General features: G+C 46.0%; 2 long non-coding RNA genes across 5 annotated transcripts; one reads left to right on the top strand and one right to left on the bottom strand.

The window, feature by feature from the left end:
• Positions 1-215: 215 nt before the first annotated feature.
• On the top strand, positions 216-27,969 carry LOC147358499 (uncharacterized). 2 transcript variants are annotated; one of them, XR_015142356.1, is made up of 5 exons: positions 222-571; positions 3,325-3,542; positions 4,060-4,229; positions 11,577-11,739; positions 27,345-27,969. It is a non-coding gene; the product is annotated as an uncharacterized LOC147358499 (long non-coding RNA). The 2 variants fall into 2 exon arrangements; XR_015142355.1 differs by lacking the exon at positions 27,345-27,969 and having other exon boundaries at positions 216-571; positions 11,577-15,064.
• LOC147358500 (uncharacterized) lies at positions 15,140-17,207 on the bottom strand. Of its 3 annotated transcripts, none has more exons than XR_015142351.1 (3): positions 16,658-17,207; positions 16,297-16,390; positions 15,140-15,502 (listed from the first exon to the last, which is right to left on the bottom strand). It is a non-coding gene; the product is annotated as an uncharacterized LOC147358500 (long non-coding RNA). The 3 variants fall into 3 exon arrangements; XR_015142352.1 differs by having other exon boundaries at positions 16,297-16,422; positions 17,145-17,207; XR_015142350.1 differs by having other exon boundaries at positions 17,145-17,207.
• Positions 27,970-27,986: the final 17 nt, after the last annotated feature.

The following is a 27,986-nucleotide window of genomic DNA, read 5'->3' as shown; positions in this document are numbered from 1 at the left end:
AATTGTCCTTTCATGTCTGATGTTCCATCAGTTAAGCATCCCACACAGTTTTTCATAGAGACGCTTTCTTTCCCCCTGAGGACATCTGCAACAATCCAGAACACACTTGCCTCCGTACTTGACTCCAAGTTGCTATAAATATCAGACATTCTGTCAGCAGCTCAGGGTCACAGCTCAGGTTTCCTGAACCAATATCACTTGCTCCTCTGCTTTGAGCTGTGTCTGTTAGAGGCAGTGGTGTGGTACATACAGTGAAGTGGAAAATACAGGTCAGAAAGCTTGTTCTTTGAATTAACTGAGGGAAAAGCATATGTGTGTGTGTGTGTGTGGAGGGGGTGGGCAGATTTAGCCATACAATTGCTTTTAATTGTTCAGGCTTTAATGTAGGTGATGGCAGAATTTGAAAAAGATATGCTGCTGAATGTGTATCATAGCTCATTATTACAGGCTGTGTGACTTCAGGCAAGTGGTTAAAGTCTCTGAGCTCCAGTTCTCCTTATCTATAAAAGAAACTGGCTATATGCTGACCTCTGTTTGTGGTGAGGATTCAGTGAACTGCCATGCTTATGAGGTAAGTGGCTCAGCAAATGTTTGATATTATTTCTTACAGACTGGAAATAAAAATCCAAATGAGTTATCAGCAGCAGGAGGATGGTTCTCTGTTAGTCTGGGAGAGAATAACTCAGGGACCTGCCTTCCACTCTTTGACTTGTCTCTAACTAGGTGACCATTTAAGCCTCAGTTTCCACATCTGTTGAGTAGAGCAATTAATAGTCATAGCCTTGTTTTGACAATCAAATGGCATATTGCACAGGTTTTATTTTTTTAAAGAATTTAAAATCCCTTTGGATACACGTGAAATAATGCTGCAGTGATTGGCCGCTCCCCATGGGATTGTTCAGACGGGCTACTCTGCACCCAGCACCCTGCTCCTGTGGTTAGCAGGGTGTTGAGGAGAAATTAAAATTAAAAGTGTGTTTCCTTCCAGATGTTGTTGCCACACGCTCAAGGTGCTCTTTTAACTGGGACATCAGACTCTCTTGAAACAGACAAGAATTCTAGAAACATGACATTGGGCCTGATTCATCGCTTTAACTTATGGCTGACTCATTCTCTCCTTGATCGTTTCTTCAACAGTAACTTTAATTACATCATTTTACTTATTGTTCTTTTTCCCCTTGATTTATTTTCTTCTTTCAAATCTTGTTTATTGTCTCAGTGATTGGGCCTTCTCACCTCTGAGACTTGTGTAAACCTTCTGGACTCTAGAAATAGGAGCTGAACTTTCCATGTACCTCAAATAATGAGTACTCTCACCCTGCCCCCCACAACCCCCAAGCTTGTGTACTTGAAATACATCAGCAGAAGAAATACTTTTGACTTTGCTGGTGTTTCACAGAGCTTATGTTATTGAATGCTCTCAGCTACCCTACAAGATAGATACAATCCAGTTTAAAAGAAAAATGCAGGGACAGAAGCTTCAGGAGGGAACCGTAACTTGCCCAAGGTCAGTGTGGTAGACTGCAAAAGTGATCCCAGCTCTTCATCCTTCCATGCATTCACACCCTGTCCCCCATCATCTGCGTCCTCTGTGTCCGCCTTCTTCGACTCTGGGCTTAGCAGTGAAACTTGCTCTGGCTGAAGGGATGATGGCAAACGTGATGGAAGCAAAAGCCTGAAAAGTCCCTGTGCAATCAGCTGGATTTGCCTTGTCTCTTGTCCCCCTGCCGTGGCCATGAGAACATGCCTGGTTTAGCCGGCTGGAGGATGAGAGGCGTGTGGAGAGGAGTGAGTCCCTGCAGCTGTCCCTGGAGCCCAGCCTCAATCACTCAATGGGCAGCCAGACTCTAGGTGTGTTAGTGAGTCCGGCCAGGAGCAGCAGAACCGCCTAGCCAACTATCCCAGATGCATGGGCTGTAAATGGTGATAACTGAATACCACTGAGGTTTTCTTGTGATTTGTTTCCCGGCGTTGTTGTGGCAAGAGATACCTGGCAGTATGAGTGTGTGGGAGAAGAGCAGGCCTTGGGAGCTGGCTAGGCCTCAGATTCAGTTCCAGCTGTGATGTTTGGAGTGTGTTCCTTTTCAAGATTAAATTTCTTTCTCTTTAAGATGAGGTAGTAATTCTTCCCTCATAGGGTGGCTACAAAGATTAAACACGAGGCAAAAGAAAGAAAACCTTTGGGACCCAGTATAAATCGTAGATGATGTCCAAAAAATGGTGTCTTCTCCCAGCAAACCTTCAGAACGAACAACTATGGGACCATGGGGCCCAGACCAAGGTCTGTCCAATGTGAGGCTGATACTGATCACATCAACTCAAAGATAAAAACGAAAACCAGAAGGGCTTGATTCTGTCCTTACACTAAGATGCGGCTTCCCTGAATCTGCTGTCTGTCGTGTATTGGGCAAGATGGGCCTTAAAAAGATGGCTGCTTAAATTGAAGAGGCTGAAGAAGAAAAGCCAAGTCCAAGGTTTTCCTTTGAGCCCATGGTTTAGCCAAACAGATGACAGCAAAGTGGGGAAAGGCTGTCACTTTTGCCCCGGGTATGGGTTTGGTTCAGATCAAGGAACTCAAAGCGCCAGCGGGGACAGTGGCTGGCCACGTAACGTTTGCTCTGACACTGCTGTTTGCCGTCCTGCTTGTGCGTGCATTTTTAATGACAGATTATTCAGGAAATGTGAATATTTCTCTAGGAGGTTTTGTTTTGTCACTTGGCCTTGTTTTTGGGTCTTTTTCCTTCCTTTGAAGCCATTGTTTGACATGACATATGTACTGGGGTAAGCTTATGGCTAATTACCTCAAGGGAGAAGGAAAAAAGAAACCAACCCAGCTAAAATACAGAGCAATTAACTCAGTAAACTCTAAGAAGTTATGAAAGGTATGAGATGCTCTTTGAAAATTAAAAAAAAAAATCATATACATTTAAGGAAGAGTTTTCTTCCCGAGGAATTGAAAGTTTTCCTACAAAATCCTTTGTAGGAAGGATCCTACAAATCCTTTGTAGCAGCTCCTTTCCTGCTTTCTGCCCCAGACAGCTCACTCCTCTTTGGCTTTTCTGGTGGTGGCAATGGAGTGACAACAGTTACATGCACCTGTTTGTAACGGGCGACAACGGTTGCATGACTCTGCTACAACGCACGGTGTGACCTGGCTTGAATCACATGGCACTTCTGAGCTTCAGTTTCTCACCAGCAAAATGACATTTTGATAAAATTTCTTTACAAGACAATCAATTTGTTGTTTTTTAAAGCAATGATTTATCATTTTTTAAATAATGATTTGCTTTTTTCCCCCCTGATTTGTGAATTGGTTTGGCTCAGCAAGGAGATTCTTTCTTGGGTTCGCTCACGTGGCGGCATCAGAGAGTGGCTGGGACTGGAGTCATCTGAAGGTCAACAGGGCTTGACGTCTGAGATGGTCCACTCTCATGGCTGGCGTTTATTTGATGCTGCCTGCCATCTGGACACTCGTTTGGAACTGACTGCCAGACTGAGGAGTACCTGGACATGGCTTCTCCACATGGCGTGGGCTTCTCATGGTACGGTGTCTGGGTTCTCAGAGGGAACAACTCAAGAAGGAGTGTTCCAAGGCACCCAGGTGGAAGCTACAAGGCTTCTTATAACTTATACTCAGAGGTACAAGGACACCACTTTTTGCTACATAATTAGGTTTCTTTTGATGCTGAAATTTTACGATTTCTTGACCTGAATTCTCTGTTTTCTGTTAATGAATCAGATGCCAGCTGATGAAGCCAAGCAGAGGGCCAGCTGAGCCTGGCCACACAAGTGGCTGTGTCTCACGCTGGAGTCACACGCATAGGATGAATGTATCATCCTAATTATCTGGGGAGGGAGCTCAGGGTACTTTGTCATCGACCAGTGCCTGCTGGTTGTTTTCTGTGCCCACCCCTGGGCTCAGAATCTCTGCCCCTCACTCCAACCTGCCGCTCCCCGCTGCCCCCCTCTCCAACCACTGCCACTACAGTGATAAAGCTGAGCATGTGTTAGGCATGTGAGGGTGACAAAGAGAAGACAGAGTTTCTGCTTTTAATCTAGATGAGAAGACCAGCAACGAGAAGAGAAAAAGGCTGCCGTGCATGACAGTGCGTGTTGAATGCCAGATGGGAGTCACAGAAAGTGCGAGAGGCATCCAAATGAAGGAGAGACGGGGGAAGGCAGTCTTCCTGGAGGAAGGGGACCTTGGAGCTGAAGCTGAACCTTGAAAGGTGGGTGGGAATGACCCAGGGCAGCAGTGGGGGAGGGTGTTTTAGGAAGAGCAACCAGAAGCAGGCAGAACGTGGGGCAGGGAACAGTAACCATCTGCAGTGTGGAGGTTGTGGTGGGGGGCGGGCACAGGAGAAGAGCAGGAGAGGCAGGCAGTGCCCAGGGCCATGCATGGCCTGGTGGTTGTGCATGGAGGCCAAGTAACAAAAGCCTCATTTTCCTGGACAAGGACACAGGAGCTCAGGAAGATAAAGGGACTTGACTAAGGTCACAGGGCTTGTAAGTGACAGGGTCAGGAGTTGAACCCAGGCTGATGTGATTTCTCAGCCCTGTGGCCTTTCCATAATAGCCAGCTGTGAGCTCTGGGTTTCCCAGAGGCCCTTCCTCTCATCTCTGAGGCTCCTGGCAGACTAAGGGTGTTGCTTTTCTGCACCATTTATTGTAATGACTTCAATTAAACCATCTTGTGCTGGATCAGTGAGCAGCTCTGGGGAATCGATGAGCAGGGCTGGCTACCAGGGAAGTGGAGCCTCCTCCTCTCATCCCTGCCAATCCCAGGGCTGAGCTCCTGTGACCCAGGCCCGGGGAGGACTCGAGAAAGGAAAACGGGGGGCTGGGGACAGACAGCAGGTCGCAAAGAGACAAGGGGGCAGGTGTCTATTACCGTGCAGACACAGAGGATGCATGGCCGGCCCCTGCGTGCCCATCCTCCCCCACTCTGCTGTCTTCTTCTGGCTAATTTGGATTTGCAGCTCCAGCTCTGGGACAACGGGCCATCTTTACTTGGCTGCTTCAGCGCAGGGCCAGTATCTAATGAACCTTGACCCTGAGGGAGAGGGGCCAATGGCCTTGTACTAACTTGCTGCCTGACCTTGGGCAAGTTCACCTCAGCTTTCTGAGGCTTCTGGGAAAAAAAAAAAAAATGAATTGAGATGTACTAGGCTGTTATTCTCTGCTTGTCTGTTCCAATTTAGGGTCTCAGGTCTCCCCTTCTTTGCCCCGACCTGTGTCTTGGGAGGCTGCCCCCTGTGCAGTGAATCAATGGACGCCTCTGCCAGCTGGAGGCTGGGAGGAGAGGGTGGAGGATTTCTTGCCCACGGCCTCTCTGCGTGGTGGCAGGGGTTGTGGAAGTGCTTCTCTGCTCAGCCACAGCTCCTGCCAACGGCTCTTCCCCTCTTGCCTTGGCACTCCCTGGGCTTCAGGAGTGCTCCTGCCTCCTCCCCTTGACCCTTGAGGCCCCAGGGGTGGCCTCCAGGTGTTTGTAATCTCAGGGTTTTCAGCATCCCTTCTAGTTTCTCTAATCCTGCCCATCTCTCTGGAAATAAGTCTCTCCTCTTTGTTCAAGTCTCTTCAGTTGAACTATCTGAGTGAAGTTCTGTTTCCTGCTGGGACGCTGATGCATCCTCTGAAGGCCCCTTCCAGCTCCATGATTTGAAGGGTTTGTGAGGGGGAAGATGCAAAGAGCTGGCCGACTCCCAGGATTCCTGCAGCTCTGATTATCCCACGACAGAGTCCAGACCAAGGGACCCCAGCTTCTAGCAGCTTCCCCTTCTCTTCCCCTAGCCTTCAACTCCCTCAGCTGTAGCTCAGATCCCAAGCACATGTTTTTTTCTTTAAAAAAAAAAAATTATTGATTTCCTTTTTAAGGATTGCTTTATTTATTTTTTGGCTGTGCTGGGTCTTTGTTGCTGCAAAAGGGCTTTCTCTAGTTGCGGTGAGCAGGGGCTCCTCTCTAGCTGCAGGGCGCAGGCTTCTCACTACGCCGCTTCTCTTGTGTGGAGCACACGCTCTAGGTGCGTGGGCTTCAGTACTTGTGACAAACAGGCTTGGTTGCTCTGAGTCCTGTGGGATCTTCCCGGACCAGGGATCGAACTGGTTCCCCCTGCATTGCAAGGTGAATTCTTAACCTCTGGACCACAAGGGAAGCCCATGTGGTTTTTTCTTTTAATGCAACCATATTGAGGTGTAACCTCTGCATAACCGACTGTATCCATTGAAAGCACAATTAGATAAGTGCCTGTTCTTTTTGCCCAAATCTAACAACTTTCTAGTTGTACTCCAGCCTTCATTCTCATTCCTGCAACTTCACATTCCTCAGATTGGGTCATGTCATTCTCCAGCTCTAAAACCTTAACTGGCATGCCTGTGCCTTGAGGTCAAAGCCCAAACTCCTTAGAGCAGCACAGGAGACTTTCATGAGCTGAATTTGAATCCTCCAGGCTGCTACCACTTCCATGGATGCTCTAGCCATAACGAACTACTTGAGCCACACTCTCTCCAAGCTCTCTGCACGATCTCTGTTCCCAGGCCTGAAATATCCAGCATCCTCACGTCACTGACCCTCAGCATCCCTCCATGCCTTCCAAATTCCTCTTCATCCTAGAGCATCAAGGGCTTCCCAGTGACTCAGTGGTAAAGAATCTGCCTGCCAAAGCAGGAGAAGCAAGAGACATGGGTTCAATTCTTGGGTTCGGAAGATCCCCTGGAGTAGGAAATGGGAAGCCACTCCAGTGTTCTTGCCTGGAGAATCCCATGGACAGAAGAGCCTGGTGGGCTACACTCTATGGTGTCGCAAAGAGTTGGATAAGACTGAGTGACTGAGTGTGCACACACACACCAGAGCATCAAGCTGGAGCATGATCCCCTCTAGGAGGGTCTTCCTTATGGTGCCCAAACTGAGCAGAGGCCCTCCTCTGTGCTTCTGCAGCACAATTGTGGGTATTTTTGCTTTTATGTTTATTTTGAACCATAAAGTTACTACACTTATTCTGAACCATAAATGATGTTTGACTCTCTTGTTAGAGTGTGAGCAGTTTGAAGTTAGAGTCTGTGTCATCTCTGTACCCTTAGCTACTAACACTATGTTGTACATCATTCATTCATCCATTCTACAAGTATTGAGTGCCTACTGTATGCCACACACTCCTGCAACATGGGGACTAAGGGTTATACAACAAGACGAGGATGCTAGTTATTCAGCTGCTGTCTCCCAGCTCCAAATCCATCTTTTTATTACTATGCCTCTTGATACTAGGACATGGATGCTATAAGCTATGAAAGTGAAAGTGTTACTTGATCAGTTGTGTTCTACTCTTTGCAACCGCAAGGACTGTAAAGGACTGTAGCCTGCCAGACTCCTCTGTTCCTGGAATTCTTCTGGCAAGAATACAGGAGTGGGTACCCATTCCCTTCTCCAGGGGATCTTCCTGACCTACGGATCAAACCAGGGTGTCCCACATTGCAGGAAGATTCTTGACCATCTGAACCACCAGGGAAGGCTTCTATAAACTATAGGAATCCTGCAAATTACAATTCTTCTTTGTTCTGGGACTTCCTGTTTCTGCCAGCAGGGGCACTAGAGTGAGACTGGAAGTCAGGAGGAAGGAGTAAGGACCTGCTCCTTCCTTTTTGTTAGCTGGATCCTGTAGGGGTTGCCCCATCAACGGCCCTTCTTCCTATTAGCTTCAGCTGGTTCTGGCCTCCAACTTCTTTTGACATTCCCAGAACAACCTCCCCTGACTCCTCAGAGGTGAGCAACAGATGACCTCTGGCTAGGTCATCTGTTAGGCTAGGTCCCAATGCTGTGGGCTCCTCCTGCAAGTTCTTAGATTCTCACAACCCCATTGCTTCCTGTGGTTATCACTTCTATTTTTTTTTTTTTAGGTCTTCCTTAACATTTTTTCTCTCCTAATATTTTTAAAAAGATATATTTTAAAAGAATTCCTTTTTATTAAATTATCACTGTTGAAATATCTAATGCAGTTTCTATTTTCTTAGCTTGACCTTGACTGATGAAATGGGGAAGGTTCCTGGCCCTGTGGACCTTAAATTCAACTTAATGAAGATAGATAACAAAACATAAAAAGGCCAGCAGCAAAAAGTGTGCTGATGAAAAGGGAACCCTCTTGCAATATTGGTGGGAATGTAAATTGATACAACCTCTATGGAGGACAGTATGGAGTTTCCTTCAAAAGCTAAAAATAAAACTACCATATGACCCAGCAATCCCACTACTGGACATATGCTCTGAGAAAATAATAATTCAAGAAGACACACATACCCCAATGTTCATTGCAGCACTATTTAAAATAGCCAGGATTTGGAAGCAACCTAAATGTCCATTGATAAAGAAGAACACTTTTAAATGGATAAAAAACATGTGGTGTATATATATATATATATACACTACTCAGTCATAAAAAGGAATGAAAATGAAATTGGGTCATTTGTGTGATGTGGATGAACCTAGAGTCCGTCATACAGAATGAAGTAAGTCAGAAAGAGAAAAACACTATTGTATATTAACACACATATACGGCATTGAGAAAAATGGTGCTGATGAACCTATTTCAGGGCAGGAATAGAGATGCAGACATGGAGAACAGACTGTGGACACAGCGGGGGAAGGAGAGGGTGGCATGAATTCAGAGAGTAGCAGTGCCATATATACGACTGTGTGTAAAGTGGACAGCTAGTGGGAAGGTGCTGTATAGCAAGGGGAGCTCAGTTTGGTGTTCTGTGAAGACCTACAGGGGTGGGATGTGGGGGTGGGAGGGAAGCTCAAGAGGGAGGGGATATATGTATACTTACGTTGATCCATGTTGTTGTACAGCAGAAACTAACACAACATTGCAAAGCAATTACACTCCAATTTTAAAAAAAGAGAAAGTGTTCTGATGAAAAATAAGACAAGGTAATGGATAGAGCCATAGTTTGAGCATTCTTTGGCATTGCCTTTCTTTGGGATTGGGATGAAAACTGAACTTTTCCAGTCCTGTGGCCACTGCTGAGTTGTCCAAATTTGCTGGCATATTGAGGGCAGCACTTTCACAGCATCATCTGTCAGGATTTGAAATAGCTCAACTGGAATTCCATCACCTTGACTAGCTTTGTTTGTAGTGATGCTTCCTAAGGCCCACTTGACTTCACATTCCAGGATGTCTGGCTCTAGGTGAGTGATCACAGCATCGTGATTATCTGGGTCGTCAAGATGTTTTTTGTACATTTCTTCTGTGTATTCTTGCCACCTCTTCTTAACTGCTTCTGTTAGGTCCCTACCATTTCTGTGCTTTATTGAGCCCATCTTTGCATGAAATGTTCCTGTGGTATCTCTAATTTTCTTGAAGAGATCCCTAGTCTTTCCCATTCTATTGTTTCCCTCTATTTCTTTGCATTGATTGCTGAGGAAGGCTTTCTAATCTCTGCTTGCTATTTTTTGGATCTCTGCATTCAAATGGGTATATCTTTCCTTTTCTCCTTTGCTTTTTACTTCCATTCTTTTCACAGCTATTTGTAAGACCTCCTCAGACAGCCATTTTGCTTTTTTGCATTTCTTTTTCTTGGGGATGGTCTTGATTCCTGTCTCCTGTACAATGTCACAAACCTCCATCCATAGTTCATCAGGCACTCTATCTATCAGATCTAGTCCCTTAAATCTGTTTCTCACTTCCACTGTATAGTCATAAGGGATTTGATTTAGGTCATACCTGAATGGTCTAGTGGTTTTCTCCACTTTCTTCAATTTCAGTCTGAATTTGGCAATAAGGAGTTCATGATCTGAGCCACAGTCAGCTCCCAGTCTTGTTTTTGCTGACTGTATAGAGCTTCTCCATCTTTGGCTGCAAAGAATATAATCAATCTGATTTCGGTGTCGACCATCTGGTGATGTCCATGTGTAGAGTCTTCTCTTGTGTTGCTGGAAGAGGGTGTTTGCTATGACCAGTGCGTTCTCTTGGCAAAACTCTTAGTCTTTGCCCTGCTTCATTCCGTATTCCAAGGCCAAATTTGCCTGTTACCGCAGGTGTTTCTTGACTTCCTACTTTTGCATTCCAGTCCCCTATATGAAAAGGACATCTTTTTTGGGTAGTTTTAGAAAAGGCAGAGGAACCAGAGATCAAATTGCCAACATCTGCTGGATCATTGAAAAAGCAAGAGCGTACAAGAAAAACATCTATTTCTGCTTTGTTGACTATGCCAAAGCCTTTGACTGTGTGGATCACAATAAACTGTGGAAAATTCTGCAAGAGATGGGACTACCAGACCACCTGACCTGCCTCTTGAGAAACCTGTATGCAGGTCGGGAAGCAACAGTTAGAACTGGACATGGAACAACAGACTGGTTCCAAATAGGAAAAGGAGTACGTCAAGGCTGTATATTGTCATCCTGCTTATTTAACTTATATGCAGAGTACATCATGAGAAACGCTGGGCTGGAAGAAGCACAAGCTGGAATCAAGATATCAGTAACCTCAGATATGCAGATGACACCACCCTTATGGCAGAAAGTGAAGAAGAACTAAAGAGCCTCTTGATGAAAGTGAAAGAGGAGAGTTAAAAAGTTGGCTTAAAGCTCAACATTCAGAAAACTAAGATCATGGCTTCTGGTCTCATCACTTCATGGCAAATAGATGGGGAAACGGTGTCAGACTTTATTTTTCTGGGCTCCAAAATCACTACAGATGTTGACTGCAGCCATGAAATTAAAAGATGCTTACTCCTTGGAAGGAAAGTTATGACCAACCTAGATAGCATATTGAAAAGCAGAGATGTGACTTTGCCAACAAAGGTCCATCTAGTCAAGGCTATGGTTTTTCCAGTGGTCATGTATGATGTGCGAGTTGGACTATAAAGAAAGCCGCTGCTGCTGCTGCTAAGTCGCTTCAGTTGTGTCCAACTCTGTGCGACCCCACAGACAGCAGCCCACCAGGCTCCCCCGTCCCTGGGATTCTCCAGGCAAGAACACTGGAGTGGGTTGCCATTTCCTTCTCCAATGCATGAAAGTGAAAAGTGAAAGTGAAGTTGCCCAGTCGTGTCTGACTCTTCACAACCTCATGGACTGCAGCCTACCAGGCTCCTCTGTCCATGGGATTTTCCAGGCAAGAGTACTGGAGTGGGGTGCCATTGCCTTGAGCACCGAAGAATTGATGCTTTTGAGTTGTGGTGTCGGAGAAGACTCTTGAGAGTCCCTTGGACTTCAAGGAGATCCAACCAGTCCATCCTAAAGGAGATCAGTCCTGGGTGTTCATTGGAAGGACTGACGCTGAAGCTGAAACTCCAATACTTTGGCCACCTGATGCGAAGAGCTGACTCATTTGAAAAGACCCTGATGCTGGGAAAGATTGAGGGCAGGAGAAGGGGACAACAGAGGATGAGATGGTTGGATGGCATCACTGACTCAATGGACATGGGTTTGGGTGGTCTCCGGGAGTTGGTGATGGACAGGGAGGCCTGGCGTGCTGCAGTTCATGGGGTCACAAAGAGTCGGACACGACTGAGCGACTGAACTGAACTGAACTGAATGGATAGAGCCCGAGTCACTTTGTTTTGTTTGTTTTGTTTTTGGTTTGCAGGATCTTAGTTCCCTGACCAGGGATCAAATCCATGGCCCCTGCAGTGGAAGTGCAGAGCTCTAACCACTGAACTGCCGGGGAATTCCTGAGCCTGAATTACCTTAGACTGCATACTGAGGGAAGGTATCTCCAAGAAGGTGACATTCACGCAGGGAAAGAAATGGTAAGTTTCTGCCCATACAAAGAGCTGGGGAAGAACCTTCCAGGGAAAAGGCTCAGCCAGTGCAGAGGCCTGATGGACAGAGTGGGCTTTTTGTATTCTAAAAGAAAGGCTGATGTGGTGAGGGAGGCGGTGCTGCAGAGGTTGAGGTCAGAGAGGAAGGCAGGGGCTGGATCTTGTGGGCCTCCTTAGCTGTGGAATAAATGTCAGTTTACATTTTTTCATATTAAAAAAATTTCCCAATGTGTCGGAAAGCCTTTGGAGGGTTTTAAAACATTAGAAGTGCCAAGATCTGACTTCGATGTCAAAATGACCTCTAACTGCTGGAGGGGGGACGCTCTGTAGGGTGCCGGAGCCGAAGCTCCATTCTCAGAGCAGAAAGCAGCCGCCTTTCAAGGAGAAGGAAAGTGAAGCTCAGAGACTGACCAGACTTGTCCTAGGTCACCTGTTTTTAGACTTTCGGTTCCCAGCTCGGTGCCCCTTCATGGCTACCCATTCTCTGAGTGCAGAGTAACTGACCAAGTTCCAGGCAAAGCTTCTCCGCCTCGTTTGGGAAGAGAATGAAGCCCCTGGGGCAGCCAGACGTATGCTTTTGACAATGTTCCTGCTTCATGAAAAGTCTGGTGCTGCCGGACTCACGGTTTACCTAGGTTGCGCCGTTCTGGTCAGTTACCATTATAGGAGGGACTCGCAGTGAAGTACACTGACAGGGTTTGGTAAACAGGGACATTCTGGGTAAAGAGGAGGGCTCTCTTTATAAGTAGAGGTGGAAGTAAGAGACAAGTGTTTCTATATGCTTTAAGCAATAGATCTTTATTGAAAGAATCCTTCCTTCTGTGAACAAAATAATCTGGCTTTTGGGAGGACGTGAGGAAATGGATGCGATTTCAGCTGTTGGCATTTTTCTCCATCGCTTTGAAAAAAGAGGAGGATGGAATACCGGGGATGAAGCTGAGACGTCCTTCCTGGCTTACAGGCCTAACAGGCAGAAAGGTCTGGGAGCGGGCGAGCCTCACACCCGCCTCTCAACGAGCAGTGTATTCTGATTGGCTATCTCTGCCTGCCTCAGTTTATTCGTCTTACTGATTGGTCCGGTCCTTCCACCCACGTCAGGGCCTGGTTCCGACCCGGCCAGCCCTTCCACCTGCCGCAGCATCACCTGGAATTGGCTGGGTTCTGAAAGGCCCACCGGCTTGCCTCTTGCCACCATCAGATTCTTCCTCATTAAACAAATGAATCACAATCCTAATTAATTTGAGCAACAGAATTTATGTAACTACTCCCAGCAGGGTGTCTGCTCTCAGTCGGTAGCGAGATTAATTCCTCTCTCTGGGAAATTCCAGCCGCGCTGGTCAATAAACCTTAATGATGACTGAAAACTCCCATCTGTCTCTGCTCAGGGCAGGTAACCCCTGCTAACCAGACATCCCAGTTGCAGTACCCCAGATACGGGAGGACAAGGACAAGACTCTCCCAGCCTAGATGGGCCCTGAGCCGTGCAGAGCGCACAGTAGGTGTTCAATTAAGGACAGGGACTGCCCATTCCGGCGACGAGCTGAATCGCTTAAAGCCCACAGGAGGTGTTCGATTTCTCTTCATGGGGTGAATAAAAGGGACTGTGTGCTGCTCAGATACTCATAAAACGCTCTCAAGTTCCGGAATTGCAACCAAGCCCCTCCGGCTCTTTCCGTCCTTCACTCCCACGGCTTCCTATGTCCATATGCAATTCAGTCTTTTTACTATTTTGAACTTTCTGGGCTCAGAGACTTGGCTCTTGATGTTCGCTGCCCTTGAACTGTCCCAGCCCTCTCTCTCTCAAACAGGCCCCACGACGGCTGCATGGGAGGGAAGGGTAGCGAAGTGGAAAGTATTCTGGAATTAGTTCTAATTCTGGCTCTGCCACTTACTCAATGTACTTCACCTCTCTGTGCTTAACCTTTCCCTCTTGGGAAAACTACACGAGTCTTAGGAAGATTAAATGAGAAAACATGGTGAAATCCTATCACCTGGGCACCTGACTTATTTAATTAGCCGCAGGCTGTGTTTTAGGCACTGGGGATACAGAGCTCAAGACTAGATTCCTGCTCCCCAAGAACTGAATTTCTAAGAGACAATAAGCAATTAAGCAAAGCAGAAGATTATTTTAGTTAGGGATCAATGCTCAGAGAAAATAAAATTGAAAAAAATCTTACGTTACTGGAGTGAGGAACTCTTGGAGGAGTTGCCGTTTGCTTCCAGACCTAAATGTAGGAGGGAACAAACCGCAGGAACATCTGGGAGCACGGCGTTCCACAAAGAGTTTTGGAAAAGCAAGTGCAAGGGCCCTGAGGTGAGAGCCTTTGCTCATCTGGCTAAGGTTCATCACATGATCATCTAGCTAAGGTTCTGCAGGATTGAATGCTTGATACCCACCTAGCAGGGACCAGGGTCAGGATTTGAACTCAGGTTTTTTGCCCTTCAGTATGGAATGCTTGTCATTATAGCACAGAGAAGGCATAAGAAAGCAAGAGTGAGTGAAGATGAAATGGAATATACGTTGTCTTGTCTTCCACCAGATCTGAATCTGCCTGTATCTTCCCGACAGTTTGCAAGTCTGTGGCATCCTGACTCCCATTAAAGCTTTCACCTCCACCTGCCAGGTTGTCATGTCAGGGACCACTTAATCAGTTCATTCCAGTTCCTTCTTCATTTACAACAGGGAAGAACCAACTAGTTTTACAATTTGGATTTTTTTGTGTGTCTATAATACGTGCTCATTTTATAACAGAAAATAAAAAAATGTGTAACAAAATAAAAATCCAGAATTCCAACCTCTTCTGGAATTTTTGGTGTTTAGAAGATTTTGCACATAGTTTTAGAATATGCTTTTTTATGTCCGTCATAAGAAAGTTTTCAAATGTATTTTTTTAATAGCTACATAATAGTTGACTAGAAGGACCAAACCAAATGTCACTATTTTAGGGCATTTATTATAAACAACGAGAAGGTCTTTCTGACCTGTACATTGCTGTTACATAACATCCTAATAGAGTAGTGGAAATGCCCTTCAACTAGTTGAAAGCTGTGTCTGGTGCTCAGGGAAACCATTTTCTTGGCTGACGTGGTTAGGACCATTTGTGTTCTCAAACACCTTGCCTGTGAGTAGCAAGCTTTGTGGTCACTCTCTATTGAGAAATGTATATTGTCACACTTTCTCCAACTTTACTCATTCTCAGCTTCTAACATTTGGGTCCCATAAAGAATACAATGGATTCATTTCGATATTTGGCAAAACCAATACAATATTGTAAAGTTTAAAAATAAAATAAAATTTAAAAAAAGAATACAATGGGGAAAAGAAGAATATAATTTAATGATACAGTTTGAAACAACAAATACTTAAACAGTACTTTAGACACACGAATACCATTTAACAATATTTTTATTAAATACAAGTTGGCAGGAAGGTGAGCTGACAGGATCAGGGCCTGGCTTCAGTATGCCAGAGTCTAAGGTGACTATGTTTTGCTTCTGTGGGGGCCCTGCCATAGGGGTGGACATGGGAGGTAGGAGGCAGGGGTGATAATCATTGAGGATGTTGGGTTAGAATAAGGGGTACTCTTCTAGTAAGCCTGGAGAACAAGCCTAGTACCAAGCGGGTGTCTGAGGAGCTGGGGGGCAACATTCACCCTCGCTAGGTTGGAGAGGGTGAGTCTGCCTCTTAAGGCGGAGGCTCAGATCTTTTCCTTTGAAAATCAGCATGCCCACATCGTCTCCAGGTTCCACTCTGGCCGCAGAAAACAAAAGGAAAAACAAATCAAACCAGAGAGAAAGACACAGGAAAAGAGACAGTGAGGAGAACAGAGTGACAGCAAGAAATATGAGACATAAAGGGGAAAAAAAACCCAGTTGTGTGGAAGGTGGATGGTTTGAGATGTAGAAATCTTGGTAAAAAGCTAAATAGCAAGACATTATTTGGGTTTGGATGAAGTTATTATACCTCCTTGGCTGACAACCTCTAACTCATGAAGTGTTACTGTTAGTCCATCAGTCCTGTTCAACTCTTTGTGACTCCATGGACTGTAGCCTGCCACCTCTATGGAATTCTCCAGGCAAGAATACTGGAGTGGGTAGCCAGCCATTCCCTTCTCCAGGGGATCTTCCTGACCCAGGGATTGAACTCATGTCTCCTGCATTACAGGAGATTCTTTACCATCTGAACCTCCAAGGGGAGGCCAATGTTAGGAAGGCCAATGTCAAATATGCAGATACCCCATGGGCTACAGAAATGGCTTGGTGCCCTCTTGCTGAAAATCAATTTCTCAAACTTTCTGGAAACTGATTACTTCTCAGCGGAACAGACAATGGAGAGGTTGTGCCAGGGAACAGCCTTTCCTGAGCATGCCTTCAGGCCCCCTGAATTTCTGGGGATGCAGTGAAAAATGAAAATTGGTGTGACCCTGGCTGGAGTCAGCAGGTGGGAGGAGGAAAGGGCTGGGCAGAAGGATATGAGGGAAAGAAAAAGAGAGGAGGAGGGCTGGGAAGAGGGGAAAGAGTTCCCTTTTCCTTACCCACACTCACCTCTTGCTGCCAACAATTACTCTGTCTTCCCTCCAGGCGGCAGGAAATGGTGTTGTGGTAACCACTGGAAAAGCCCAAGGGTCATTGTCAGCTTCTGCAGGTGGTGTTGGTTGAGAAAACAGAAGACTGTAAATGAAGGGAGTTCACTTATACCGTGGGAACAGATCCTTGGTCAACTTCGCCAAACTTCAAAATAACTTCCCCCTACCCGCCAAAAAAGAACCTTTTTGTAGGAAACTCCAGAAAAACAAACAAAAAAAAACCGACCCATAAATGGGTGAGAGGAGATTCTTTAAGCTCCACCGTGCTCCCTTCCCCACCCCAACCCTGTTATAGACACTGGCCAAAATGCTTTTTCTACCTTTTGAATCCACACTCAGAGAGGTCCTCTGGCAAGCTATCCCCCTCCTCAAACTCTCCCTCAGGCTAGAGGGCATCACTCTTTCATTCCTTTTGAACATCCTCTTGGTTCTAGATCTTTCTTCACCTCTGACCTACTGCCTTCCCCTTCACAATTAACGGGGCAGTGGTTAAGCTGGGTTCTCTCCTCGTCTTTTGAAATATCAAAAAATAAGAAGCATGAGAGATCTTGAGGGATCAATCCCCTCCTTATGAAAAAGCAACTGAGGCCCAGGACAAGGAAGAGACCAACAGAGGTTCACACAGTAAGGGAACCAGCAGGGTTGGGGCAAAATTGAACTAACGCAGCCTTCCCAATGCTATTACTGTTAAGAAACTCCAACGTTTAGTTGGCGCTAAACCTTTTCCTTTTGTCCCTTCCCCCTCCAAATTGCGTAACCTGTGCGTGGGTCTAGGCTGACTCAATGATCCTCCCTCCTGCTGCCCACCTGCCTATGGTGCGCAGGCACGAACAGTTACAAGTTGCAGACGAGAACAGCAGGCCCACCTCTGGCATCAGAAAGTCAGGGAACCAGTGGCTTGCCCTTCAACCGCTGTTTTTTATGAGGCAATGCTACTCATTGGCCCAGAAGAAGTGACTGACAGGTCGGCAGCCCAATGAATGATGAGTCTTGAAAGTGCTGTGGCCGTTAACAGCCAGTGCTCTCATCGCGAGATCCTGGGGTAACGGTTTTGGCCATATCTGGTCGGCCATTGTTCATACCTGAAATCCCGCGACTTCCTAGTAAAGGGCGAAAGGGAATGTTCTCCTTCAAAGGAGACATGCATTTGGGGGATCACACTTATAAATGGGGCGGGGGCCTGATTTATTAAGAAGCTGGTGGGAAAGCAAGTGGGCTGGAGGGTGGAAAGGTGGCCAGTCTACCTTTAGGTAGTCCTCAGAAGGCCAGAGTTCAAGGTGTTAACTGCAGCTTTTTTAGCTTGTATGAAATGCTGAGGCTTTTCCTGGGACCTGGATAGGTTCTGGGACCTGGGTGAAATGATGCGACCAATTCTGGGGACTCTAAACGTCCGGGAGCTAGGGACGAGGTTGGCAGGCAGGTGGGGCAGTGGTTGTGGTGGTCTTACCCATGGAAACGGTCTCTTTGCGAAGGCCTCTAAGTAAGCACTGTCATGGATAGCGAAAGGGGAGGCCTGGACTTAGATTCTTCTAGAGTATATCGGAATAGTTGGAGCCCAGACATGGAGTGGTCCATCTTGTAAGGGTAAGCCAGGGAAGATGTGGCCTCTGAAAGAGCAGCAGTGGATCAGCATACAATGTTTTAGAAGAGGGTGTCAGAGATGAAGAGAGTTGGGACAGAGAATTGAGATGGAAAGTCGGACAAAAGGGAGACTACTGTAGGGACTCCCAGCTCCCAGAAAAGCTGAGCAGATATATGCCTGGCACATAGTTGTCACTCAGTAAGTGCTAGCTATTATTATTACACCTCCTGGGGGCTGGGAGAGGGGCTGTTAGATCTCATAGTCAAAATGGAATAGGAACTGAGTGGAGAAGTAAAAGATAGAACCAGGAAAATAGGCCATGCCGTCTTGTGCACACTGTAATTATGGGAACTGCAGGAGCCTCCCCTCTTGGAGATAAGGGAGGATTGAATTATAAAGAGTAAGGGTGTTGGATGTGGTAGAGCTGGGAGCCCAAAGGATGGGAAGTGGGCACGAAGAGAGATTATTTATGGTCCTTCCCAAACGTATCTTAAATGGTACCTGTTAGAAATGAAGCGAAAGAGGGAGGTACAGGTGAGAAGGGGATTGGGACTTGGTATGCGCAAGCACTAGGTAGGTTGTCATGGTTGCTGGGGTGAGGTCTTGGGGAGGGGCCCGCCTTGTTGTCTCTCTTGGGAAGAGGGAATGGTTAGATTCAAGACTCCATTGGAAATTCCCATCAGTCATTGTCACAAGTGTCAACTTTCTCAGGGATCACTGGTCTTTTAAGGGCTGAGAGAGAAAGACTCCCCCAACAGACCCTGAAACCATTTTCTCTTTGACAGGGAAGATGTATATCACTGGAGGCTCCTGAATATTCTGGGGGAGTACATAGTACAGCTCATGATGGTTCTGAACAGAGAAAAGAACCCCCAAGTTGTACTCCATTTCCCTTGGTCTTTCCTATCCTCACTAGTTTCTGTGTTCCCCTTTATCAAGTTATTGAATCAGAGGTATTTGCTGGGGGGTGCAGAGTTGGCAGTGCTGAGGTAGCTAAGAGAAGGTGATGTTGAAGGAACAATGGAGAGTCCTTCTGAGTTCCCAGATTACCCTTAATATGGATCTATTGAAGGATGGGGAACCCATAGGCCCACAGTGGAAGTGCAAAGCCATGTGGACTAGCCTCCCCAAGCTAAGAGGCTCTGGCCTATTATGCCTGGGAGGAAAAGGGTAGTAGGATGGAGATAAGGTCAGCCAGAGGGAAACAAGATAGAGAAGAAGACAAGGACAAGGATGAGAAGGACCGAGGCAAGATGGAGGCCAGTGACAAGAGGTGCCAACGTCAGACTGAGAGAGCCAAGAGCTAGCCCTTAAATAAGCTGGTTAAATAACTTAGTTGCCAAGTCTCCAAAGTCTTTTCTACTTCTGTTTCCACGGAAGAAGTTTCTATTAATTTACAAAGAAAATTTATAGCATTCTCAGTATCTCAAGAGTCCAGAAAGCCTCACATTTACTAAAGTTAGACCCGTTTTACATAAACTCTTTAGAATCTTGCTGATGCTCACAGGCAGCTCCTGATGATCTTATCATGGGTTTCAGATATGGGTGGGACAAATGAGATAGGCAATGGGTAGTTGGAGAACCAAATCTAGGCAATCAGCTTCTGGAAGATGCTCTGATTTTTCACATCCATGGATCAAGGGCTAAATAAGCAGTTGAATAGGAGTGAAACGAGCTGCTTTGGAGCAGCCGTGGGATGTGGCAAGACAGTGGCATTGCAGTTGGGGCACTAAGGCAAGTGATAATAGTATCACAAGAGGAGCTGTCGGCCCTGGGATGGAGAATGTAATGGAGTACTGTGGTGGGGGAGGGGGGCATGTGGGCATTTGGCTATCAGTGAAGGCTAGTTTTTGATGATCTTGGATGGTTTGCCCACAGTGACTAGAAATACTTCCGAGAAACTGAGCAGGACTCAGACAAGAGGCTGGGAAGGAAGTAGGGCCTGGGCAAGGATGATACAGCTACTGAACAGGGCCCTGAAGCCAACTGTTGATAGTAAAGGAAGGTACTCACCCCTTCCGCAGAGAGAAACCATGTAGGCCAGAGGAGATCACGATTGAGTTGGTGATAGAGAAGAGGAAATAAACAGAAGTGAAAGAGGCAAACAAATGTGCTAGAGAAATCGGAGAGAATCCCATTAAACTGATTCTTCTTCCGGTCATCTAAGGAGGTCTCTTTTTGTTCTTCCTCCTGAGATAGTCCTAATAAAATGCCAACGATATTTAGAATGGGTTGAGGGTTTTCTGGGGATTTAGAAAGTGGCTTCCACTACTCACCCTCAGCACCCTCAGCTAAATCCTCTCAATGTGTGGGAAGTATGTGTACAGTGGAAACTGGATTTTTATGTGGGAAGACGAATGCCTTTCTTTGCTGTGGCCTTGTCTTGGGGACTCAAGATACGGAAAATGTCCAAGAAGAAGGGAGATGGTTGACCAGCCAGGAGCTACTTATCCCCTGATCTTACATGCCATGCCCAAGGGCTTCCCTCTTATAATGGAATCTGGTGGTCAATAAAGAGGCTGAGAATCAGGAGGGGAAGTCAGGTAGGCAGTGAGAACTTATTCTGAAGGGAGAAACAGCCTGTGGGAAGAGGGCAGGTGGGCACCCAAATGAATGAATCACTGGCTTTCCTCTGGCTGTCCTGGGCCATATCCTGCATCTGTCTCATCTGTGAGACTTGACTTCTCAGCCTTCTCAGCCTCCTCAGCCTGTTGTCACTCATATACTTACAATAAAATGAGGAGCAGGGATGAGGGAAGGAATTGAAAAACAGGAGAGACAGGGCTGTGGAGAGACTGAGCCTAGATGATAACCCTCCTCAGAGGTGGAAAGACAGGTACGCTGAGGCAGTACCAGATTCTCTACATCTCTTTTCTCTTTTCCAACTTAGTGATTACGCTAATCCTCAAGGGATATCTTCCTTCTTAATCCAGAATTTAGAGCCCTCTACTCCAACCACAGTACTTTCTGAGCTGAATTTGAGTTGGGTGCCTCTATTTGTTAAAGAATGGTTCCTCAGCTTGTGAGGGAGTGACGGAAGATGGTGGTTTGTGCTGGCTGCCAAACCATGAAGGAAGGGCATTTCTGAGAGACAAGCCACACTGGCCGCCCTTTTCCCTTTCCATATGGGCAAATCAGGAAAAGGTAGAACTGGGGATACAACGTGGAGTTAGGAGGCTGGAGGGAGTCGTGAAGTTTTACCCCCTCAATCTACTGAAAAAATGTGGTTGGGAAAGGAGAGGAGATGTGTTGAGAGAGGAGCAGTACAAGTGGTAGTGAGCCTCAGATGGGAACACTGAGGGAGAGTGAAGGAGACGCCCCAGGGTCGCTTCTAAGGGAGGCATTTTATGGCATAATTAAGTCTTCTTTTTGGCCACAAGAAATTGAGATGGGTCTCCTTCAATTCTTTGTTCTCCCTGTGGCATAATTGGAACTTGATGCTTCTAAGATTCAGGAATAATGTTTTGGGTGAATTGTTTTTTCTATGTGAGAATGGAAGGAAATAATATCAGATTGAAAGGAAATAAAAGTTTCTCATCCTTGGAAAGCATTTTCTTACTGTTGTCCTTCTCTGGTCAGTTCTCCTTTCCTTCTCCAAAGCCCCACTGATGAGAAGCGTAGGACAGAGGAGACAGCGCTATTCCTGCCATGGAAGTAAACAGAGCCTTTTCACCATAGCAGCCTATGACAAGACTGAAATTTTTCAAAAGGAACTTTTACAGGGAAATTAAAAGTTTAAGAAGAAAAATAAGAAAATGTGAAATACAGGGGCCAAGAGATCTTTTGGCTGGTTTGGAACCTACTCTGATCTTAAACTTGCTGTTAGCTCTTTGGATTGGATTCCAAACTTGTTCTCAGTTTGATCTGGTGGAAAATGGATTCTTCCCAGACCCTGGGGCTCTGTCCTCCACTACAGTGTCTCCTTGGCCCTTCTCAAGTGGAGTGAGCCTAGCCTAGTCTGCCCATAAAGCTCATCTTTATAGGTTTTTAGTTCCTATCTCCTCCAGCCTCTGGGCAGCCCCTCTGTTTTTTGGAATCCTGTGATTTAACCTAGATTTCTCTTTGTTGGGGGCTTCCCTGGTGGCTCAGATGGTAAAGAATCTGCTTGCCATGCAGGATACCTGGCTTCAATTTATGGCTTGGAAAGATCCCCTGGAAGAGGGCATGGCAACCCACTCCAGTATTCTTGTCTGGAGAATTCCCATGGACAGAGGAACCTTGACTAGTTGGGATGCAAGTCCCTGTTATCTTCTACTTCTAACCTGTGTAGGGGTTTTTCTTGGAGTGGGAAGGGAGTCAGGCTGTAACTGTGATAGACAGAGCAGAGTTGTCAGGTCATTGGCCAAAGAAGGAAAATGCTGCCCCGAACTCACATTTTCCTCTTTGTTCCCTTTTTGGAAATTCCTAAGAACTGCATTTCCTGTCCTCACATGGCCATCCTCCCGATGGTTACAGAATCCAGTCTTTATACTTTTACAAAATTAATACTGAAAATACAAATTCTCTCAAAGTAATTTTTCTTAAAAGAAGGGTCATTTCTTCACAGAGAAGACAGGTTTGGAGCCTAATAATAGAAACTAAACCTCAAAGAAAATATGAACGTACTCAATATCTAAAAGAACGAATTTGTGCAACTGCTAAAATAGTGAGCAGATGGGCCTGAAGGAGAAGGGTGTGGGCAAGTGTGGAGGCCGCCTTGGGTGAGCTCTGGAGTCTAGTGGTCTGTTCAGCAGTCTCCTTGGACATTGGCAGGCTTGTGGGTATGTGGCTGGGAAACAGATGAGGGATGTCAGTAGCAGAGCCCAAGCAAGCTCTGTTGATTGACTCCAAGGTAACTGAAGATACTGTGTGTCTGAGGTGACTGATGCGTGCTAGTCAGTCAGCCTGAGAGGAGGCTTCAGTGAAAGGTTGGGGACTAAACCTTGGTTGGGCCAAATGTGCTTCAATAGAAGCTTCCTGGGTGGGGAGAGAAGAAAGCTGGATAATGGCATACATCTTGAAGTAGCCTGAGTGTGTCCTGGCTGGTGGCCAGAGTCCCAAGGGGAAGAATGCTAGGCCCTACCCGAAGGCCACTTGGTCCCATTATTACAGAATTGTGGGGCAGAAACTTCTAGGCCAAAACAGTTTCTCATCAAGTCACCGAGTCTTGATAGAATGAGAGTTGTGATGGTGGTTTGGGGTAATTTGCTAAAGAACTGTATCATGTTCCTAGATATAAGTTACCTTTTTAAGGGAGGATGAGCAAACAAGAGGACTCACATCTCTGACTGTTGTTCCCTTGGAATGCTCTAGAAAGTAGACACTTTCTGCTTTTCTTTTATCCTCACATTTTCTCTGGTTCTCCAGAGTTTCCAACTCTTTTTCTTCCATCCTCTGGTTCCTCCCCAGTTATTGGGTTAGATGAGGTTAAGTGGCTAGAAAGGAGAGAGTGCGAGGAAAGAGACTTCATTGAGGGACAGTTGAAAAAATTTTCAAGTTCAGAACTGTAAATGGAAACATAATATAGCAACATCTGGTGGACTAGATAACACTTGATAAGCTCCTGGTTTTGTGGTGGCGGGGTGGAGAAAGCTAAGGGGAAGGCAGGGTCATGGTGGTCTTCAGCAGGCTGGAGTCTAAGGTGCCTATGTTTGGCTGCTGTAACAGACCTGGTTGACCTCAAGAGTTGTTTAGGAAAGTACTGGAAGAACCTACCAGTGATGGTCTTCTGATGAGGGCTCTGTGTGATGTGACTGGTTTTCCTGTGGGTAAGCAGGGACGCATCCAGTTAGGTAGAACCATGCAATGGTAGGAAGTACTAGGGACCGTCTCTTCGCTGCACCTTCTGTGGGGCCACGTGGTGTGTGGGCACCTGAGGTTCTGAGGTTTAGGGATTGAGAAAGTTCTTCTGAACCATCTGCTATCTTCACTTCCTGGGCTCTCCCAGCTCTCCCGAGGGGGGAAAAGCTTCAGATGGGAGGAGCGGGGTAGGGGTAGAAAACAGATAAGAGGAGAGAGAAGCATGGAAAGAAGTTCAACTAGAAAAAGCGGATTAGACAGTCTAGGCAAAGGTGATAACCAAGTTCTTGTGATCCACCAAAAGCAGTTCCGCTGACACGCAGAGTGCATTGTGTTTTTAGAGCGCTGTAAGCCGCAGGAAGAGCTGTTTGTTTACTCTGTGCATTTCAGAGCAATCCTCTCTGCTTGGAGAAGGTGTTTGCTTTTACAGAAGTAGGCCGGAACCTAGTCAGGATTCACTGTGCCCAGTTCTCAGTCTGCTTGGGGAATGTGGAAGGGGCCATGGAGCGCAAGGAGCTCCAACCCCTGCCAGCTGCCTTTTCTGTCTCTCTTCTTGGGGTCTAATATAGTAGAGATAAAGCCTGCACTTCTAGACTTTTGGTGGGCAGCCCAGAAGACAGAGTTGTGAAAGGGCTTGAGTGTGAGGAGTGTTGGGGTTAGGAGTCAAATGAAGAAAGGAAGTCAGACCCCCTCTGAGACCCCCTCCAAAAACTCCAGCAGTGTAGGGAGAGAAATCTGGGACTGGAGAAGGGAAGAGAAGAAATGGGAGGCGAGAGGAGGAGGAAGAGACTTAGGGTTTCTCTGCTCCACTTGAAACTCATTCTTACTGTGGGCTTTCTCTATTGTGCCTTGATCCTGATGGAAACATCTGGATGTACTGTCTGGGGGAATGGCTGACCTAATTACAAGGAGGTTGCTTCTGAACAGTGCCCAGGTATTGTGTTGCTCCCTTTATTTCAGTTCTGACAGAAGGTAGGCGCAGCCGTCACTCCTTTTCTAGATTCTTCCTAATCTCTTTAAAAAAATCAGTTTGGCAGCACTGAGTCTTAGTGGTGGCATGTCAGATCTTTAGCTGTGGCATGTGGGATCTTAGCTGCAGCATGTGGGATCTAGTTCCAGGACCAGGGATCGAACCTCGGGCCCTTACGTTGGGGGCGTGAAATCTTAGCCACTGGACCACCAGGGAAGTTCCTAGATCCTTCCTAAACTCTTTGCCACCCCAGCCCTGGTTTTTTCTCTAGTCCACTCTTTAGTGGTGGTAGAATTGTGGGGTTTAGCAAAACAAATGCAGAAAGAAGGTAGAAAAGGCAGAGGTGGCTTTTTTTTTTTTTGTCTGTCCAGGAGAACTTTGGGCTGTGAATCCAATTCTCCTTGAGTTTGTATCTAATAACTATATTGATGAAAAATAATAAATATTCCAGAGAGCAATTGGGAGATAGAATGGTTAATGCTTTCCTTTGGCAGGCCAGAATCTAAGGTGAGCATCTAGGAGATGGTCGACCCTTGCATTAGTTAAGTGAGGTCATGGGTGAGGACATTAAGGCAAGTTGAGTGACATGGATGGGCTGGGGTTATTCCTTCAGAGGAGGTACATGGAGAGTTTCTGATGAATGGGGAAAGCCTCTTCTGAAAGACACAGATTCAGAAATAGCATTTCCAGATGAAGCATGACATGGTGGGGTGGCTCTTCTTGCTGATTCAAGCCTGCTCTTGTGGCTGAGTGGTGGCAGGCGCCCTCTCTTACCCCTTTCATAGCTTTCCCTGGTTTGTTTCCATCTTGAGAGGGGAAGAGTATCATATAACGTGAAAGATAGACCCAGAAAGAGAAAACTCAGATATTGCATGGAATGCGGAGACCCAGAAAAGACGACATCTACCTGTCAAGTCCTCCAAGTTTCCGCACCTGTGCAGTCCACCCCTCAAAAAGATTCTGATTCAGTTATATTTACCAGGTTTTCAGAGCCTTTTAAAGGTGCAAAGGGAAAAACAAAAACAACTGGAACTATTTAAAGCCACTTTTGCTAAAAAACCTTCTTTCCAAACTTGCCAGAGGCCAGTGAAAGTCCATTACTCATCTCGTTAATTACCCATGGGACTTGGGTTTGTGTGTAAGAAGAGGGATAGAAAATGGAGAGAATTTTAGAGTCAGAGCCAGGTAGAAGACAGCTTCTTCCCTTGTTTTCTGGAGCTCCCTGAGGACATAGAAGAGGCTCTTTTTATCTCTGTATCCTGAATGTCTAGCATATCAAAGAGTTCAGGAAACAGGTATTTATTGAATTGAACTAATAGTTTGTTAAATTTCCATGTAGGTAAATACACAAAATTAGCTCTAGTGGAATAAGGGACCGCAAAAGTGGAGGGTAGAGCAAAGATGATCTAAAATTGGAAATCCAAAGGAGAGAAGCAAAATATATCCCAAATAAGCACTGATGGGAGTGGGGGTAAGAATGGACATGAGAAAGGGAGAGGGCAAAATGAGCTGTAAGAGAGAAGAAAAGTGAAGGGCACAGAGATGGAGGCAGTCTAGCTCAAGGGCTATGGCACCCTTGTGCGTGCTTCTTCCTCCAAGACCTTAAGTCTTGAGTCTTACCTTTTGGTTGTACTTCTGGCAAGTAGGACCCCTGGCTTCTCACTAGAGAACACAGCATATTCAAACTATGGAGGCATAGAGAGAGAATGACTCCCAGGTGGTATGAGATTTGGGGGGGTCAAAGCTCTTAAAGCCATGGGGAATGTATTGGTGGACCTTAAAACAGAGCTGCAACAGAGAAGAGATACTACTGCTTCAATGAAAGATAACTAGCACTTAAAGCCAATAGATGAGATTCACCATCTGTAAAATCTGTTCAGACTGATCTCTTTGCTCAGAGCTGATCTGTTACATGTTGTAAATGTCATGAAGAGGCCACTCAAGTTAATCAGAAACTCAATAGTCTCAATGTTACTCCACAGCAATTTGGCATCTGGGAATGGCAGCATTGCTGCTGGGAGGCAGCATAGTCATGACTGCAGAAAAAGGGGAATTGCTCAGCAGACCCTAATCTGACCCATGGAGAAGGGGACCTTTGGAAGCGCTAGGAGTCTGGAATGAAGCTCCTGGGTTTTGGAAATGTATGTGTAGGGAGGTACCTCTCTTCTCTGCTGATGGTTCCCAGACATGGATTCACAAATAGCAAACTATCCCCTCTAAAATTTGGAAGACTAACATTTTTTTTAGGTCAGAATATTAAAAATCTAAACCTGATCTACAGTCACCATCGGTTTACAAAAGAAAAGGGTCTTTTACTCCGTAAAAAGAGGAAGAATATAATCTCAGAGCAAACATTGTTTTCATGATTTGTTTTGGGCAGCAGACAGGCCAACATCTGGTGTTGAGAAATCTTGATCTAGTCTGCTTCTCTGCTGCGTTGCCTTTGCTTTGGCAGCAGGATGGGATAGCTTGAATGACTTACACCTGGGGACCAAACAGACTCCTAGAGTCCGGGCGGCCTGTAGAGGTGCCAGCAGCAGCCACTGTTGCTCTAATCGGAGGGGACCAGGTGGTCCGATTTCCTGAGTTCGCTGGTGAATTTTGTGCCTCGGGGTTGTTTTTTGTGTTCTTTCATCAGCAGAGAATGCAGTGCCTTCCTCTCTTTCACATTTTCCAGGGGGAAAGTCCTACTCATTCTTCAAAACCAAGCTCAGGTGCCATGTCCTCTGAAGTCGTTTCCTGAAAACCTTCCCCACTACCACATCAAGAAGAAGTTTTGACTACAGTAGTCCTCCTTTGTCTCCAGGGTGTTCCAAGACCCTCAGTGGACACCTGAAATTGGATAGTACCAAACCTTATGTATACTGGGCTTTTTTCCACATACTAACTAGGTGGGTCGTGTGTACAGTATGGATGCCTTGAACAAAGAGATGATTCACGTCCAGGGTGGGAGGGAGTGGACAACGTGAGATTTCATCATGTTACTCAGAACAACGTGCAGTTTAAAACTTGTGAACTGTTTATTTCTGGAATTTTTCATGTAATATTTTCGAACTGTGGTTGACCACAAGTAACTGAAACCTCAGAAAGTGAAACTGTGGATAAGGTTGGGGGAGCTACTGTACTTTACTTCCCTGTATTTCAGAGAATAATTTGTGTTCTAATTTTTCATTCATATGCTCTATTAGTGGCATAAACAGTGTGCTAAAGTGATAACTTTCCACCGGAATAGGGAGTTTGCGGAGACAAGAACTGTTTATTTTTGTATCCTCAGTGCCTGATATATAGAAGGGAACTTCAAGTCCAACTCATCAGGAAT

Source organism: Bos grunniens, chromosome 15 (genome assembly GCF_055505025.1).
Source record: "Bos grunniens cultivar Pamir isolate PY7600 chromosome 15, Bosgru_T2T1.0, whole genome shotgun sequence".
Classification (NCBI taxonomy): Eukaryota; Metazoa; Chordata; class Mammalia; order Artiodactyla; family Bovidae; genus Bos; species Bos grunniens.
Note: the sequence above shows the minus strand (reverse complement) of the source record. Positions and strands in the feature narration are given on the sequence as shown.